The 17,513-nt window shown below is 41.8% G+C and overlaps 1 protein-coding gene across 1 annotated transcript in view; it reads left to right on the forward strand.

Moving 5' to 3' along the window:
* CRYBG3 (crystallin beta-gamma domain containing 3) overlaps window positions 1–17,513 on the forward strand; it is a 135,934-nt gene that overhangs the window by 29,595 nt on the left and 88,826 nt on the right. The gene's annotated exons all lie outside the window — the stretch shown is intronic.

Consider the following 17,513-nt stretch of genomic DNA (forward strand, 5'->3'; position numbering starts at 1 on the left):
ACCTGCTGACTATTAATTTCATTGGGTGACCCCGGGTCTTGCGTTATGTGAAGGGGTAAACTACACTTCACTTTCTCCACACCATGCATGATTTTATGGATCTCTATCATATCTCCCCTTAGTCATCTCTGTTCCAAGTTGAACAGTCAGTCTTTTTAATCCTTCCTCATATGGAAGCTGTTCTATACCCCTAATAATGTTGCCCTTCTCTGTATATTTTCTGATTCTAATATATCTTTCTTGATATGAGGCGAAGCTTCATCTTACTGTGTCTTAATTTATGCCCCAATCCTGCAAAAGGACCATTAGTCTCATGTGATCAGGGCCTTCTATTGTAAGAGGTTTGGGGCAGGAACACTGTTTTGCCTGCAGAATGCCATTCACATTTATTTCACGGTATATATAATTACATACAGCGCTGCTACTTTCAGTGCAACTTTTCTCAAGATTGCCTCTGCCCCTTTGTGCCTGGACCCTCATCAAGTGGGATGACTTTTAGGGGTGAGAGGGTACTTCATTCTCTAGTCACATCCATTCAATTTTTGGTGTGTCTGCTCAGACAGTTCATGAGAGTACAAGTTAGTGCAAACTATAGTGTGGACACCTGTCATTTCAGGTAGGCCACTGTACAGAAGATGTCTTTCAGATGCTACTGACTTGCACTGAATTTATTATTGCTGAGTGTTGAAAATATACAGAGAAAGAAATGGACCTTTCCCAAAAAGACTTACAATCTATGTCTCACCTACAATACAGACACACAACATGCTAGGGAACCAGGTGAGATACAATCTCAAAACAGTGGCTCTTTTTCTCCCTTTTAAAAAACACACACACACAATATCTTTCTATTTTGGATTATTGGTGAAAAACTTTACATAAGAATTTGGTTTTGAGGAAGGATTTCAATGAAAAGAGAGGGCATTTGGTGTGTCTGAATAGAACTGTTAGAAGCATAAGGGGCATATAGGATGAAATATGAAAATAAGAAGGTTTCTAAGGGAAAGAATGAGCAGGATGTGTGGGTGGAGCAAAGGGACCATCAGTCGTTTGAACCAGTGACCTAGTGGTTTCTTGTTTTTACTGACTATTGTGTTATTCTGGTTTAAAACAGAACAAAAAACCCCACCAAACCTCATTTGTTTTTTACTTAGCAAAGAATAATACTAATTCAGCAATTATCATTTTTGTTATAAGTCTATTGTAATTACAGCAAATAATGAAATTCTCTATGCAGAGTCTGCTTCAGCCATCTTTTCTGCAATGTTATACTAAAGATTAGTGTGAAAGAAAATTCTGTCAGAAGGTTCTGGCTGCAAGGAATCTAAACTTAAATACTCTCCATCATGTTGGTAGAGTTCCTTGTTGAATAATTTCATCTTTTATTTGTGGTTTTATAATGTGCATCACATTATTTCCTGTGGTAATTCATTGTGCCTATGTCTGAGAGTTGGCTTTGTAAAGAAGGTGCAGTGTTCATATTGTCAGAATGCTGGCCATTTGCTGAGTATCTCAAGGATGCCTGTGGAGTTACAGTTAAACTGCTCTTCCTCAGTGCCCTTGTGTGACTTACCTGGTGGGTCCTTAGAGCATCCCTGGATGTTTCTTTCTAGACTGTGTCTCAAAACAACTGTTAGTGTATTTTAGAAGTGTGTAGTATACAATGCCAAATAAATTATTTTCTGTATATGCAATTTAGTAAAATTACAGATAATTGGATAATGTTGAGATGGAGGGGGAAAAAGATGGATTTGGCTTAAGGTTTAAAGTTAATTGAAACAGGGCCTCATTGTACTGTATTTGATGTCAGCCAAGTTGAGCTGTCTTGTGTAAAGATCCTTAATAGATAAAGTATTGCTACCCAGTTCAAAGAAATTGTTGAGAGACTCAATGGTTCAGCAATTTGAGTCATGAATAATGGTTGGTGTTGGAAGACAGGTGTTTCAGTTTTATTGGATTAGATCACTAGATTTTTTTTTTTTTAATTCTTCTGAATAGTCCTTTTACAGTTGCCCTTTCACAAATAATTGAGATTTCTAGATGGGTTGTATGCTTGCACCTATGCACATATGGGTGGAGGGTGGCCCATCGAACTAAAAGGGGGATATGAGTCTGTGACTGGTTCAGATCCAGTTGAGGTTAGTTATGGATAACACTCACTGCCATCTAATGACTATTTATTAGCCTGTATAAAATCTGTTGGTCATCTGTCACATTCCTGGTGGACACATGTCCATGTGATGGTGTTTTTGTACACTTATTAATGGTCTCAGCAGAGAGGACAAGGATAGAATAGCCTGGAGATTAGAAGTCCCTTTCCCTCCAAAGTAGAGGTTATCCCTACAAATCAGAGTTGATGAACTGGCTGAAGTGAGGTGAAAAACTTGTACAACTGTTGTACTTTTGTGAGGCTGTATTAAGGTTTTCTGTTCCCAGTACTGTCAATTCTGCATCTTTCACACATATTAAATGTTTTTCCAACTTTGATGAAATTTCCAGCCCATAGGGGGAAGTGTATGTAATAGATGAATGTGGTCATCTTCTGAAATGCTAAAAGAATGATTTTAGCTATTTACTTGGGAAAGTATGTTAGTCAGCCTTTGTTTGATCAATATCCAGGAAACGTTTTTGAATTTTTATTTGTTATATGCATTGACCTCACCCTTGAATTCACTACCAGAAGGTACATTGCTAATTGACATTACTTATTTGCAGATTGTGTTACAGCCAGGGCTGTAAACATGGTTCTTTCTGAATAAATGTTCCATTTAGAAAGGCAGCTTTTCAATGCCGTTATTATTAATAAACATATAGCTCCATAGAGGTATATAGTGCTTGAGCATTTTTAGTCTCTGCATTGCAGGAGTACAAAATCAGTGTCCCAAACCTATTAATTCTGTTGTTGTCATTATTTATTATTACTTAAAATGGGCCACTTCTTTTTTCCCTGGAACAGATATTAAATTTTTTTTTGCTTCATCTTAAAATGTGTATGGGATTTTTTTGACAGCTTTTCTATAAACCTCTTAAAACAGTGATTTATAGTTGAAATGCAGATCTACTTACCTTCAGCTCTACTACCAGCTGCTCCACAAATACTTGTACTGTGATGAGCTCTAGGCCTGAAAATGACTTGGTACAGTTTTGATGGAGAAATTGCAATGTGCACTTTTAGAAAGGTTTGTATCTCTACTTTTAAACATTAAATATTGTATCATTTAAAGGTAACATAAATATGGCCTTATTTGTGCTCTTGCCATAATGGTAGAACTCAATGTCAAGGAGCATGACCGTACAACTCTTAAGTTCTGGCTTAATTAACATATGTTATGAAGACAGCTATACATTTTTGTTGCCTTCACAGATTATCTACACCTAATGGGCCTGAATCTCATCTCATTTTCATCTGTGTAAATTCCATCCCTGTAAAATGTGTCACATCAAGATTGGGACCAATATCTTCGCAAGCTTACTACATGCTTTTTTAAAGTAAAGTTCCAATTTATATTGGCTTTGAATGTGTTAACACAAAGTAACATTTCTCAGCTGGAGTGTGGACTCTTGCTGGATACCTGTTTATGGGACTTAATTAGTGAAGTTGGAGAGAGGAACTACTTCACTTTTGGGAGAACAGGGGGCTGGAGCAGTACTGCCAAATGTGAGTGTTCAAAAATCACGAGACTGCCTTAAAAATCTTGAGATTTAAAAAAAATATATGTGGCAGGCTTTTATTTGCCTTCTGGCTTTGAGCTTTTAGGGTTCACGTTTTCAATCTTTTCTCTTCAGCCATGAGGTCTAGAAACGTTTTTTTTAAAGCTGAGATTCTCACATTATCACATGATTCCAGAAGCTAGGACTTTAAAATAAATGTCAAATTATGAGATTTGCAATAAAATCATGAGAGTTGGCAACATTGCAGCCAGGGCCGGCTCCAGGCACCAGCCAAGCAAGCTGGTGCTTGGGGCGGCAGCTTGTAGGAGGCGGCATTCCGCCCAATCCTAGGGTGGCATAGCTTTTTTTTGGTGGTGGTCCGCTCTGGTTGCCCTGTAGGGGGCGGCAGCGCAGAGGACGGGAGTGCCCTGCAGCAAGCCCGGCAAGGCAGCCCGTGTCCTTCCCTCCCAGCCGACCGGAGCAGCGCAGAGCCCTCCCAGCAGGTGGCGGGGCTGTGTGGCAGCGTCCTGCTGAAGCCCTGGCTGCCACCCTTCTCTCTCTCTCTCCCCCCCGCTCCTTCCCCCTCCCCCCACTAGCCGGGGCACATCTGCAGCGCAGGGAGTCCCCCTGCACCCTGGCTCTGGCCGTGCCGCAGGTTTGGTTTTTTTTTTTGCTTGGGGCGGCCAAAAAGCCAGAGCCGGCCCTGATTGCAGCAGTAGGCTATTCAAGAGGATCCTTCCTAAAATCTCTAATTCTGTAATGGTTACATTCACCCAGAGGCAGAGGGCGTGTCTTATGAGGCCCTTCAGGAAGGAGAAGCTTGGGTCACAAGCTCCCTCACCAAAGGTGGCATGAGGAACATTGGGCAGAACTTAGAACAAGTTGGTACCAGAAGACCCCTTTGGGGGCGGATTAAACACAATGTCTGCACTTACGTAGTCTCGTAGTCTGCTGGTAGGATGTGTGGGTGGGTGAACATCATACCTTCCCACCCCATTTATTATATGCAGCCTGATTGCTCAGTCTGTGTGAAAGGAAAAGATGAATTTCCCTCTTACTGAAAAAATATTTTTAAAAAGTCAAAGGAAGCATCAAAGTTATATGGTAATGGGCTACCAAAAAATGCACCTCAAAACATGTTCATTGAAAAAAAGAAACAGAACAGTTATATTGACAGGATTTAGAGATGAAAGAGAATAAGTGAGGCAATTAATTCATGTCTTTTTAGTTACTACAGTAGATCCATCTGTAAAGAAGATAAATGAGTACTAACTCTAGATCTTCAATCAGAGAGATTTACTGTAGCGCCAGGCAAAAATCAGGAACAAGAAACTTGAAATAACCATCCAAATGTCAATGGAACTTTATTTTAAAACTTCAGTTTGTCTTTCTAGAAGCATTTATTGCTTTCAGGTTTTCCCTTAAAGGTGACTTATAAAGAATGTTGTGTTTTATATGGGGCCTTTTTTGCTGTCCTTTTTATTTAAAAAAACAAAAAACACTTTTCCCTGCTTGTTTTCTGATCTCAATAACATCGTCTGGTGTTCCTTAATTTTGATAGGATACCTTCTGAATGTGTTAGCAACTGCTTATTGTGAACTCATAGCACCTTAATCGACAGGGCAAGGGTGTTGAATCTTTATTACGGACCATCCTGTGTCCAAGATGTTGATTTGTGTCCAAAATGTTGACTAGCCTTATGTCAAGGCTGTATCCCCACTTTGAACTTTAGGGTACAAATGTAGGGGCCTGCATGAAAACTTCTAAGCTTAACTACCAGCTTAGCTCTGGTCCGCTGCCACCATTCCCTCCCTGGGAAGCCTTGAAAAACCTTCACCAATTCCCTGGTGAATACAGATCCAAACCCCTTGGATCTTAAAACAAGGAGAAATTAACCATCCCCCCTCCTTCCTCCCACCAACTCCTGGTGAATCAAGATCCAAACCCCTTGGATCTTAAAACAAGGAAAAATCAACCAGGTTCTTAAAAAGAAGGCTTTTAATTAAAGAAAAAGGTAAAAATCATCTCTGTAAAATTAGTATGGAAATTAACCTTGCAGGGTAATCAAACTTAAAGAGCTCAGAGGACTCCCCTCTCGTCTTAGGTTCAAAGTACAGCAAACAAAGATAAACACTCTAGTAAAAGGTACATTTACAAGTTGAGAAAACAAAGGAAAAGTAACATGCCTTGCCTGGCTATTTACTTACAAGTTTGAAATAGGAGAGACTTGTTTAGAAAGATGTGAAGAACCTGGATTGATGTCTGGTCCCTTTCAGTACCGAGAGAGAACGCACTCACAAACAAAGAACACAAACAAAAACCTTCCCCCCCCCAAGATTTGAAAGTATCTTGTCCCCTTATTGGTCCTTTAGGTCAGATGCCAGCCAGGTTACCTGAGCTTCTTAACCCTTTACAGGGAAAAGGATTTTGGAGTCTCTGGCCAGGAGGGATTTTATAGTACTGTACACAGGACAGCTGTTACCCTTCCCTTTATAGTTATGACACCTTAAAATTAAGTACTTGTTAAAAGCAAATGGAAAAATTAAAGTCTGACTAAAAATCCCTTCCCATTGCTGAACTTTCATTTTAACTAAAGCAATGTTATAATTTCATTAGTTTTCCGGGCATCAGTGTCTTCCTGGGCAAACAAGGCGAGAATTGTTAATATAATAAAAAGCAGAAAAAAAGTTTTTGTTTTTTGGCTATTTTTAAATATTAAGCCTTATTAAGTCGTCTTTATGCAGAATAAAAAGCCCTAAAAGGTGCATGAGCCAGTTATTTTCTTTCACAAAATACCTTTACAAAATTAATTTCACTCTTAAGATACTGGATTCTCATTCTTTGTTTAGCTTTTAATGCATTTTTTCTGTGGTGTGTCTTGATTATCTTATGTTGTTAATTATTTTAAAAGTAATTATAGAATAATAGATTTTAGGGCTGGTAGAGACTTCTTGTTTTTTATCTCCTCTAGCCTCTTTTTTAACCTCCTTCACCAAAAAACTATTCCTAAATGCTAAATCCATCTTTGTCTTGAATATAATTAGTGAAGTGCAGCACTTCCTTAGTTAATACTTATTTATTGTCTAGTTGCCTTTATTGTTAGGAAAAATTGAAACAGAATACCAAAAAAGATATTTCTAATCGTATGCCTTTCCTCATCTCATAATTCCACCTCCTCCTGGTATGTCCTGGAAATATAGAGACTGCAGTAGTTAATTATGTCAGTTGCTCAAGGATACCTAATTTTTTCTTTCACACTGTATGGAAAACAGAAGCCTGCTTCATGTGTGAGATCCATGGGTTGCAGTATAGCCCACACAGTGCAAAGCAAATGGAAGACAGTATCAAAAGGGGCAACGCTCTTTTTCTTCACTGATGAGAGAAAATATGCTGACAGTAGTTTTGCCATAGCTATTCTCTGTGGGAATATATAGGTCTGCCAACTATTCCAACTATTTCTTGGTGAATTTTGTTTAATGTACAGTGTTTGAACAACTGCAGCACATAAAATTATGCTACTTTGTAGATTTGTGGTGCCTTTCATATAAGGATCTCAAAACACTTTACTTACACTAATGAATAAAGTTGTAGAGCAATGCTGTGAGGTAGGTAAGAATGCTGTGCATTTCGCATAGATAAACTGAGACACTGCAAGGTTAAGTGACTTGTCCAAGGACATGAGATGAGTTGGTGAGAATCCAGAATTCTTGACTCCAGTCCTCTCCTCTTACCATTTCATCACACTGTATCTCAACCACAAAATGATACATTTTAAGCGGGGCTGTTGATTAATCACAGTTAACTCATGCGATTAACTCAAATATTAATCGTGATTAAAAAAATTAATCTCAATTAATCGCAGTTTTAATTGCACTGTTAAACAATAGAATACCAATTGAAATTTTTTAAATATTTTTGGATGTTTTTCTACATTTTCAAATATATTAATTTCAGTTATAATACAGTATACAAAGTAAAGAAGGCTCACTTTATAGTGTTTTTTTATTACAAATATTTGCACTGTAAAAATGGCAAACAAAAGAAATAGTATTTTTCAATTCACCTCATATGAGTACAGTAGTCAGTCTCTTTATGGTGAAAGTGCAACTTTCAAATGTAAATTTTTTTTGTTACATAACTGCACTCAAAAACAAAAAATGTAAAACTTTAGAACATACTAGTCCACTCAGTCCTACTTCTTTTTCAGCCAATCGTGAAGACAAACAAGTTTGTTTACATTGATGGGAGATAATGCTGCCTGCATCTTGTTTACATATCACCTGAAAGCGAGAACACGGATTCGCATGGCACTTTTGTAGCCGGCATTGCAAGGTATTTACGTGCCAGATATGCTAAACATTCGTATGTCCCTTCATGCTTTGCCCACTATTCCAGAGGACATGCTTCTGTGCTGATGATGCTCATTAAAAAAATAATGCATTAATTAACTATGTGGCTGAACTCCTTGGGGGGAGAATTGTATGTCACCTACTCTGATTTACCCGCATTCTGCCATATATTTCATGTTATAGCAGTCTTGGATGAGGACCCAGCACATGTTGTTCGTTTCAAGAACACTTTCACATTAGATTTGACAAAATGCAAAGAAGGTACCAATTTGAGATTTCTAAAGATAGCTACAGCACTCGACCCAAGGTTTAAGAATCTGAAGTGCCTTCCAAAATCTGAGAGGGACGAGGTGTAGAGCTTTCAGAAGTTTTAAAAGAGCAACACTCCGATGCGGAACTACAGAACCCGAACCACCAAAAAAGAAAATCAACCTTTTACTGGTGGCATCTGACTCAGATGAAGAAATGAACATGCGTCAGTCCGCACTGCTTTGGATGGTTATCAAGCAGAACCACTTATCAGTATGGACACATGGTCTCTGGAATGATGGTTGAAGCGTGAAGGGACATATGAATCTTTAGCGCATCTGGCACGTAAATATCTTGCAATGCTGGCTACAATAATGCCATGCAAATGTCTGTTCTCACTTTCAGGTGATATTGTAAACAAGAAGCGGGTAGCATTATCTCCCGCAAATGTAAGCACACTTGTTTGTCTGAGCGATTGGCTAAACAAGAAGTAGGACTGAGGGGGCTTGTAGACTCTAAAGTTTTACATTGTTTATTTTTGAATGCAGTTATTTTTTGTACATAATTTTACATTTGTAAGTTCAACTTTCATGATAAAGAAATTGCACTACAGTACTTGTATTAGGTGAATTGAAAAATACTATTACTTTTGTTTTTTACAGTGCACGTATTTGTAATCAAAAATAAATATAAAGTGAGCACTGTACACTTTGTATTCTGTGTTGTAATTGAAATCAATATATTTGAAAATGTAGAAAATATCCCAAACTATTTAAATAAATGGTATTCTATTATTGTTTAGCAGCACGATTAGTTTTTTTAATAGCTTGACAGCCCTAATTTTAAATGATAATTTGCTGGGGTATAATGGTAATAAAATTAAAATATATGAATATGCTTGCAAGGTGTGCTCCCTCCACAAAGTCCAGTATAATAAAACAAATAGTTAACAATGGATTGTCATGGTGCTGTCTAGAATTTACGCTTCATAATCGGTGCTCATTTAGGGAGGGAGTTAGAGTCTAGTCTGAAGTGTCTCACTGTTATGGCTGGAAGCTATGTCTTTTGTTCATGGAAATCTGTGTTTTATTGCTTTTAATATTTTCATTTCATTCACTTGTTAGGATAATAGAAGAGATTGTACTCTTGGCAGATTGACATATACCCTGCTAAATTAGCGCCTCTGGCAACTTGAACTGCTGCCCACGCGGTAACTGAGAGAAATCAACAATCAATGGTCACAAATAGCTGCTCTTTATATTTAATGATAAGTAAACCCTATGGCCAAACAGTCTGTCTTTAGGGTATTACTGTATCCTTGGGACTTAATCCAGCATTTCAGTGGGACTATTTATGGTAGCAGTGAACACTGTGTCCAATTGTGTTTGTTGGATCAGCCCCTCAGCCATTAATGAAATGTCCTTAATCTTGGTTTGAGTCAAGTTATTTGTCTTACATTATATTCTTGGATTACCTTTCCCCACTAGCGGGGTTGCAAATGAAATGAGCTTAAAGGCAGAGGGAATGGAAAGTGAAAGTCTTGGGGTGGGGGTGGGGGGATGGGACAATGCTGCCTCTGATTGGAAGTTGAGCATGAGGGTTCTAGTAACAACAAAGGCTTATTGGATATAAAGACAGTGCAGTCTCGCCTCATTAATTTGGATATCCCAGTGCCACAATATATAAATTTAAAAGACAGAACGAGCAGTGTTGCTTGTACAATGCCTAGCACAGTGGGATCGTGATCTAGATTTGAGGCTCGAGGGGCTATCGTATTGCAAAAGATAAAGAAAATAATTAACAAAAATGTTGTCTTAGAGCACTAACAAATGTGAGGCAAGGGGGAGAATATTTGAAATATGAAGGGAAGGATTGATACATTCGTGTGTTGGGAAATGATAGCTTTGCATAGCTTCTGTTGTCAGACTTAATATGTGCATTAAAATAATACACGTTGACTTGCTGCAATTTAAATGTTTCTCAGGAGTTTTGCTGTATCAGCATGGGCACACCTGCCTGCAACACTCATTATTGTTAAAGACTTAGAAGCCTACTTTCACATGGAAACCCCCAATTACCCTGAATTGTGTAAGTGATTCAGTGTTTGTGCAAGCAGGGACTACCAAACAGCTTTTCAATGGGACATGAATCATGATTAAAACTAAGGGGCACAAGCTTACAGGCTTTCTGTGCACAGAGCTGTCACAGTAGGAGATTCGTGTGTGGAGAGTATGGAGGACTGGACTCCTGGTCCCCAGAAGTGATTAATTCACTAACTAACCCACTGTGGTGCCTGGCTCCTGAAAACACATCTTCCTCTTTAAAATAAATGTTTTTACAAAAATTGAAAGTAGAGGAAATCTGTTGTGAATTAGTAAATGTTGTCAACTAGTAAGTAAACCAAGCAAAAAAATTCTTACATAAAGTACTTAGTTCCTGCTAGATGGGAATTTAGTAATGTGCTCTCCCTTGGGCTTCATCTGCATGCTACTTGTAAACTTCGACTAGTGCAGAATATGGCAGCCTGCTTGCTTGGAAGTGCCATGTGCAGAGATAACTTCGTTGCTGCATTCAGAGAGCTGTGCTGCTTTCTAATTCACTTCCAGTGGATGCTGTTGACCTGTACAGCAATAAATGGCATGTTGGCTAAAATAGACATCATCACATCCCCTTGTGATACTTCAGCAGTTGATCAGAAAAAGGTCTGGGAAGCAGGTGGGATTCAGGAAAGGGCCTTCAACTGTGTGGCTTGTATTTCCCCCTTCTTGATCTGAGAGGCAGAGCTGTGTAAGAGCACATTGCAAGGCCTTTCTTTACCAGGCTTTTGTGAAAGGGTTAATCTTAGTGATTTTGAAAGAGTGTATGTAGGCCTAGAGGGGTGACCAATAAATATTGGGGGTGGGGGGATTGATATATTTGTGGATGGATGGTAACTGATGAGCCCATGGTGATGAGTGTGTTATAAAACCCTGAATACAATAGAAAATCCTGCTTATAGATGGTCCTTGTTGATTAACTGAGCAAGGAATATAGTTTCATTTTACATGATTTATAATTGTTATTCTGCATGTGCCTAGATTAGTGGTTTGGTACATTACACTTAATTATTTAAACTTTTATTAATTTTAATTAAGATGCCAGTACCTGGCACATTGGTAAATGTTTTGAGAAAACATTTTGTAAAAACAAAATACCTTCCTTTAGCACTGACTCTGTCATTAATTTTTGCTGAAGAGTGAGGAGAAAGGGCATTTTTTGTATACATGGTATGGAGATTATTGAAGTGTAAATTAGTAAGGTTCCACTTTAGTTTATGTTCATTTGCAATGTTCTGCTTTTTTCAATACCATAGCCCGAAGAAGGGGAATCGTGCCACAAAACTAAAAATGTTAATAACTGGGTTTATGAAATAGCAGAGTAAACATACTCCACTCTTTGAAGGAAAAAAATAAATAGTAAAATATTGAGTTGGTGGTCAAGGATCAATGTATTTAACTGTAAGAAAAACTCTGAAGTAACCTGTTGCCTGCCTCTCATCAAAATTATCACTGGTCCCCATGTCTAAAAGGAGGCACTTCATTAAAATACTGCTTTTCATCACCCAGGCTTGTCAACCATTGGGTAGTCCTTCTACTGAACAAAACTCTTATTCTATCTACTTAAAATAACTAGCATAGCACTCAGTATGCCCATCTCAATTATCTAAAAGGGATGTGTCCGCAAATAGAAACAGAACAAGGGAGTTAATGAAAATACTGTCCTACTGCATGGGTAGGATAAGTGAGTGCTAACTGTTACACAATAGAGTTGCTTACTCTTATCCAAAGATATTGCTGATATAAAGATCCTACACAGATTTATATTTATTCAAATTCTTCCTCCCCTGTCCTGTTGATCAGAATAAGTTCTTACGAATTACAGCTAAGGAAGGTGTGGGTGTTTTCATACCTTAACATGTTAGTTTGAGAGAGACAGAGCCTACAGGTACCTCCCCATAGAAGGAAATGTAAAAAGGTATTTTGCTTGCAAGCAGGCATGGGCTCTTGGTCTCTGAGACTGTATGTTTTTTGCAGAAATAATCCACTGTCTTTTTGAGCTGATGAAGGACAAGAGCCTAATTTGATCTCTCTCTGTTTGGGGAATCCCCTCTCCTTGCCCAAAACAGTGGTCAGAGATCCTCCTTTACAGAAATGAGTGATAGCTAATTCTAGAAAAATTGATTAATAGGAAGAATTGGTAACGGCAGATAAAGGACGTGAATCCATCTGCCAATTTAAAAGGCAAATATGCATGTTTCCCTTACGTAGTTCCATAAGTAATTCATTGTTTTTTAATAAAGTCCATCTTTAAGGCATGATCCTGCAACCCTCCCTCATGTGAGTAGTCACACTGAGGGTATGTCTACACTACGCAATTAGGTCGAATTTATGGAAGCCGGTTTTATAGAAATCGGTTTTATACAGTCGATTGTATGTGTGCCCACATAAAATGCTCTAAGTGCATGAAGTCGGCGGACCGCATCCACAGTACCGAGCCTAGCGTCAACTTCCGGAGCGTTGCACTGTGGGTAGCTATCCCACAGTTCCCGCAGTCTCCGCCGCCCATTGGAATTCTGGGTTGAGATCCCAATGCCTGATGATGCAAAAACAGTGTCACGGGGGGTTCTGGGTACATGTCGTCAGGCCCCTCCCCCTCCGTCAGAGTAACGGCAGACAATCGATTCACGCCTTTTTACCTGGGTTACCTGTGCAGACAACATACCACAGCAAGCATGGAGCCCGCTCAGCTCACCGTCACCATATGTCATCTGGGTGCCGGCAGACGTGGTACTGCATTGCTACACAGCAGCAGCTAATTGCCTTTTGGCAGTAGATGGTGCAGTATGACTGGTAGCCGTCATCAGCTATCTGGGTGCTGACAGACGTGGGGCTGCATTGCTATACAGCAGCAGCTCCTTGCCTTTTGGCGGTGGATGGTGTATTACGACTGGTATCCATCATCATCGTACTCCTCGGTGAGTTCGGTCAGAGGCACCTGGGCAGATATGTTTTGTCTCCTGGAGACTCAGTCCTGCCGGCAGTCCTATTGCACCGTCTTGACGATGATGGCTAGCAGTCGTAATGCAGCATCTTCTGCCAAGCACCCAGAAGATGCCGATGGCTATCAGTCATGCTGCACCGTCTGCTGCCAGCTTAAGATGTAAAAAATAGATGGACCAGATTTGTTCTGTATTCATTTGCTTCCCCCTCCCTCCGTGAAATCAACGGCCTGCTAAACCTAGGGTTTTGAGTTCAATCTTTGGGGGGGCCATTCTGTGTGACAGTTGTTTGTGTTTCTCCCTGATGCACAGCCACCTTTGTTGATTTTAAATCCCTGTAAGCCATGTCATCACTCGCCCCTCCCTCCCTCCGTCAGACAATAGTTTCGCGCCTTTTTTTAGCCCAGACGCCATAGCACTGGGATCATGGAGCCCGCTCAGATCACCACGACAATTAACACTATGAACACCACGCGCATTGTCCTGGAGTATATGCAGAGCCAGAACATGCCAAAGCAAAACCAGGCGAGGAGGCGATCGCAGTGCAGCGACAAGAGTGATGAGGAAATTGACATGGACATAGACCTCTCACAAAGTACAGGCCCCAGCAATGTGCAAATCATGGTGTTACTGGGGCAGGTTCATGCCGTGGAACGCTGATTCTGGGCCCGGGAAACAAGCACAGACTGGTGGGACAGCATCGTGTTGCAGGTGTGGGACAATTCCCAGTGGCTGCGAAACTTTCGCATGCATAATGGCACTTTCATGGAACTTTGTGACTTGCTTTCCTCTGCCCTGAAGCGCCAGAATACCAGGATGAGAGCAGCCCTCACAGTTGAGAAGCAAGTGGCGATAGCCCTGTGGAAGCTTGCAACGCCAGACAGCTACCGGTCAGTCAGAAATCAATTTGGAGTGGGCAAATCTACTGTGGGGGCTGCTGTGATCCAAGTAGCCAACGCAATCAAAGACCTGCTGATATCAAGGGTAGTGACTCTGGGAAACGTGCAGGTCATAGTGGATGGCTTTGCTGCAATGGGATTCCCAAACTGTGGTGGGGCGATAGACGGAACCCATATCCCTATCTTGTCACCGGAGCACTAAGCCACCGAGTACATAAACCGCAAGGGGTACTTTTCAATGCTGCTGCAAGCCCTGGTGGATCACAAGGGACGTTTCACTAACATCAACGTGGGATGGCCGGGAAAGGTACATGATGCTCGTGTCTTCAGGAACTCTGGTCCGTTTCGAAAGCTGGAGGAAGGGACTTTCTTCCCGGACCAGAAAATAACCGTTGGGGATGTTGAAATGCCTATCGTTATCCTTGGGGACCCAGTCTACCCCTTAAAGCCATGGCTCATGAAGCCATACACAGGCACCCTGGACAGTAGTCAGGACCTGTTCAACTGTAGGCTGAGCAAGTGCTGAATGGTGGTAGGATATGCATTTTGGACGTTTAAAAGTGCGCTGGTGCAGTTTACTGGCTCGGATAGACCTCAGCGAAGCCAATATTCCAATTTCAGAGTATTCCAATTGTTATTGCTGCTTGCTGTGCGCTCCACAATATCTGTGAGAGTAAGGGGGAGACATTTATGGTGGGGTGGGAGGTTGAGGCAAATCGCCTGGCCGCTGATTACGCGCATCCAGACACCAGGGCAGTTAGAATAGTACAGCAGGGCGCGGTGCGCATCAGAGAAGCTTTGAAAACCAGTTTTGTGACTGGCCAGGCTACGGTGTGAAACTTCTGTTTGTTTCTCCTTGATGAACCCTTCCCCCCCACACCCCGGTTCACTCTACTTCCCTGTAAACTAACCACCCTCCCCTCCCCCCTTCGAGCACCGCTTGCAGAGGCAATAAAGTCATTGTTACTTCACATTCATGCATTCTTTATTAATTCATCACACAACTAGGGGGATAACTGCCAAGGTAGCCCAGGAGGGGTGGGGGAGGAGTGAAGGAAAAGGAGACACTGCAGTTTAAAACTTAAGAACTTTAACACTTATTGAAGGCCAGCCTTCCGATGCTCGGGCAATCATCTGGGGTGGAGTGACTGGGTGGCCGGAGGCCCCCCCCACTGTGTTCTTGGGCGTCTGGGTGAGGAGGCTATGGAACTTTGGGGAGGAGGGCTGTTGGTTACACAGGGGCTGTAGCTGCAGTCTCTGCTCCTGCTGCCTTTTCTGCAGCTCAACCATACAGCTGGAGCATCGACTCTTGCCTTCTGTCAGCAAGCTGACGCCACCTATCCTCTTCAACGCACCACTTGCTCTCTTCAGCCCGCGATTCAACCCGCCACCTTTCCTCTCATTCATATTGTGCTTTTTCACACTCTGACATTGACTGTCTCCACGCATTCTGCTGTGCTCTGTCAGCGTGGGAGGACATCTGGAGCTCCGAGAACATATCATCCTGAGTCCGCCGTTTTTTCCTTCTAATCTTCACTAGCCTCTGCGAAGGAGAAACATTTGCAGCTGGTGGAGGAGAAGGGAGAGGTGGTTAAAAAAGACACATTTTAGAGAATAGTGGGTACTCTCTTTCATCTTAAATTTTGCTGTTCACATTACACAACACATGTGCTTTCGTTTCAAGGTTGCATTTTTCCTCTTATATTGAGGGCCTGCCAGTTTGGTGTGAGAGATCACTCACGCAGTGCCAGGCAACAGAATTCGGCTTGCAGGCAGCCATGGTAAGCCACAGTCTTTTGGCTTTTTTAACCTTCATAAATGTGGGAATGGTTTCAAACAGCAGCGCCCTCATTTCCCATACTAAGCAACAACCCGTTGGGTTGGCCATTTAAAATGGGTTTGCAATGTAAAATGAGGGACTGCGGTTTCTGGGTTAACATGCAGCACAAACCCAACTACCCCTCTCCCCCCCACACATACACCCAATTCTCTGGGATGATCACTTCGCCCCTCCCCACCACCGCGTGGCTAACAGCAGGGAACATTTCTGTTCAGCCGAGCAGGAACGGGCACCTCTGAATATCCCTTTAATAAAATCACCCCATTTCAACCAGGTGACCGTGAATAATATCACTCTTCTGAGGATAACAGAGAGAGATAAGGAATGAATGTTGTCTGCATGCCAGCAAACACCGGAACCATACTCTGCCATGCTTTGTTATGCAATGATTCCAGACTACGTGCTACTGGCCTAGCGTGGTAAAGTGTCCTACCATGGTGGACGAGATAAGGCAGCCCTCCCCAGAAACCTTTTGCAAAGGCTTTGGGAGTACATGAAGGAGAGCTTTCTGGAGATGTCACTGGAGCATTTCCGCTCCATCCCCATACACATTAACAGACTTTCCCAGTAGCTGTACTGGCTGCGATTGCCAGGGCAAATTAATCATTAATCATTAAACACGCTTGCTTTTAAACCATGTGTAATATTTACAAAGGTACGCTCACCAGAGGTCCCTTGTGTGCCCTCAGGGACTGGGAGCACGCCTTGGGTGAGTTCGGGGGTTACGGGTTCCAGGTCCAGGGTGATAAACATATCCTGGCTGTTGAGGAAACCGGTTTCTCCACTTCCTTGCTGTGAGCTATCTTCATTGTCTTCATCATCATCATCTTCCTCGTACTCCGAACCCGCTTTCCTGTGGTGTGATTCTCCATTGATGGACTCAAAGCACACGGTTGGGGTAGTGGTGGCTGCACCCCCTAGCATGGCATGCAGCTCCGCATAGAAGCGGCATGTTTGCGGCTCTGTCCCGGACCTTCCATTTGCCTCTCTGGCTTTGTGGTAGGCTTGCCTTAGCTCCTTAATTTTCACGCGGCACTGCCATGCGTCCCTGTTATGTGCGTCTGTCCTTCATGGCCTTTGAGACTTTTTCTAATATTTTGCCATTTCGTTTACTGCTACGGAGTTCAGCTAGCACTGATTCGTCTCCCCGTATGGCGAGCAGATCCCGTACCTCCCGTTCGGTCCATGCTGGAGCTCTTTTGCGATCCTGGGACTCCATCATGGTTACCTGTGCTGATGAGCTCTGCATGGTCACCTGTGCTCTCCATGCTGGGCAAACAGGAAATGAAATTCAAAAGTTCGCGGGGCTTCTCCTGTCTACCTGGTCAGTGCATCTGAGTTGAGAGTGCTGTCCAGAGCGGTCACAATGAAGCACTGTGGGATAGCTCCCGGAGGCCAATAACGTCGAATTCCATCCATACTACCCCAAATCCAACCCGCAAAGGCCGATTTCAGCGCTAATCCCCTCGTCGGAGGTGGAGTAAAGA

Source organism: Malaclemys terrapin, chromosome 1 (genome assembly GCF_027887155.1).
Source record: "Malaclemys terrapin pileata isolate rMalTer1 chromosome 1, rMalTer1.hap1, whole genome shotgun sequence".
In the NCBI taxonomy this organism is placed as follows: domain Eukaryota; kingdom Metazoa; phylum Chordata; order Testudines; family Emydidae; genus Malaclemys; species Malaclemys terrapin.